Source organism: Nannospalax galili, unplaced genomic scaffold (assembly GCF_000622305.1).
Source record: "Nannospalax galili isolate Female #2095 unplaced genomic scaffold, S.galili_v1.0 scaffold586, whole genome shotgun sequence".
Taxonomy (NCBI): domain Eukaryota; kingdom Metazoa; phylum Chordata; class Mammalia; order Rodentia; family Spalacidae; genus Nannospalax; species Nannospalax galili.
In genome coordinates this window covers 1,151,178-1,153,481 of record NW_008355363.1, presented here as the reverse complement: position 1 = coordinate 1,153,481, position 2,304 = coordinate 1,151,178, and positions in this window count along the sequence as shown.

Genomic DNA, 2,304 nt, shown 5'->3' with positions numbered 1-2,304 from the left:
ATTCCAAGAAACAATGTTAATTTTCCATATTAAAGGACAGGATTAAAGCCAGATGTGGAGGTGCACATCTTTAATTCCCAGCACTCTGGAGGCAGAGGTAGGTTGATATCTCAGATGCAGATAAGTCTGGTCTACATAGGGAGTTACAAGTCAGCTGGGAGACCCCTGTCTAAAAAAAAAAAAAAAAAAAAGAAAAGAGGATTAAGTTCCAGCTCCCAACAAACTGAAGGCATGTGCAGGATCATGTGAGAAACCTTACCACATAAGATGAATGTATTCCTGACTATAGGTGCTCCTATACTAATCCAAAAATTATGAACTCAGGATTTGACAAGTAAAAAATAAAAGAACTTAGGAGCCAAGATTGTGATTTCACAGCTGCTGCTGCCTTAGAATTCATTGTAGAGGCTGTGGCTCTCAGCTCAGAGACTTAAAACATGACTCCCAGTCTCTTCATTTATTAAAGAATCTTGGTGAAATGGCAGTGGAATGAGCTGTAACCAGGAAGCTGGTCTCGGGGCCTAGAGCACCCTGGCTCCCAAGAGACTGAGTACATGTGCTGCACCAAAGGAGGAAACTTATCACACAAAATGAATATTTTCTTACCCATAGGAACTTCTATATTAATCCCAAACTCTGATCTCAGGACTTGACAAGTAAGAGGGAAGATAACTGGAGAGTCAGGATGGCTAACATATGGTTGCTGGTGCCAGACACATGGTGTTGTTAGCCATTGTGGTTCTCAGTGCAAGTACTTAAATCATAACTCTGGGCCTATTCATTTTATTAAGAATCTTGATGAGGTGGTATCCCTGGTGGAGACAACAGCCTGGCTGTCTGCTGCCTGTGCCCCTAGGATGCCAGGGTATGGGCATCTTGCCCACCAAGCTTTGGTACAGCCAGGAGGCATTTGTCCAATCCACTGTGCCACACCTCACACATTTCTCATGCCAGAGGGTGGGCCTGTGAGTGGATACTACACTGTGCACCCGTGGTTGGCCCTGCAATCATTATCATCCAGTGGCTATCAAGACCTGACTGCTATCGTCAACATCAATATGAAACTGAAAAGTCTACAGATTTCAGAAAATAAACTAGAGGACCCTGGTGTAAATCTGCCCTATGAAGCTGTGAATCTTCCCGTCTGCCACTCAGAAAATCTTGTATTAGAAGCCTAAAGGATAAGGGCTGCCTGCCGTGAGGCCCTTGCTTCTGTTTTTGCCAAGAGTAAAACCCTGGCAGGAATCAGCATGTTGCAGAATGCCTTGAACCCTGGTGGGGTGATTATGCTGAATGAGTCCCAGAAACAGTCAAAGTGTAAGCTTCATGTATTCCAGTTGCTAATGAGTGACATTTATGAGGAAACAAAAGTGTTTCTGTGCACTGAAGAAGAGATAAATCCCTACTTGACAATCCTAACCAGTGTGTCAGTGAAACAGAAAACAAGTGTGAAAATTCTATTCCAAGAACCCTGGATATATTCTGACCCAAAACCATATAAAAAAGGAAAGGGATTAGGGTCTTACTTTGGTCCATCTATGTGTAAGAATTATGGAACACTGACATTCTAATGAGATAGGATTTATCTGGTTTCCAACACAGTTGTGTTGTATAAGATCCACATGAATGGGATAGTTCATTTAATAATAGAGGACATGAAGTGGGGGTGGGGTAAGGTGAGGGGGGAGATTGGGGAGGGGGTTTGAATTTGATCAAAATACATTGCAAGACTTTTCTGAAATCTAAAAATGACAAAATAAATAAAAGAGTGATACCTCATGAGTCATGTGCTGCATTATTTAAAATATCATCAATATCTTTAGTATAAAATTAGAGTTTCTGCCAAATTATGTGTAATGTGTTCTAAGTAGAAATTTTTTAATGGTTGTCTTTCTTATTTACTTATTTATTATTTATTTTACATATATGAGTGTTTTGCCTTTATGTATGTAATTGCACCATGTGCATGCAATGCACACAAAGGCCAGGTGTTGCATTCCCCAGAACTTGAGTTACAGATGGTCGTTAGCCACCAGGTGGGTGCTGGGAATCAAACCCAGGTCCTCTGCAAGAGTGTTCTTAACAGCTGAACCATCTCTCCAGCCCATCTTTCTTATTTTAAATGAGTATATTTTACCATAAAATGTCTGTTTTCAGAGTAAATAATTACAATATACACAACTATTACAATATTCCCTATTCAGTCACTTCAAAAGAAGCTTTTGTTATATTATTATTATGCTCTTCCAAGCATAGGAAAGCCTCACAAATTCATAGCTATATCTGCAGAGTGTTTTACATTAA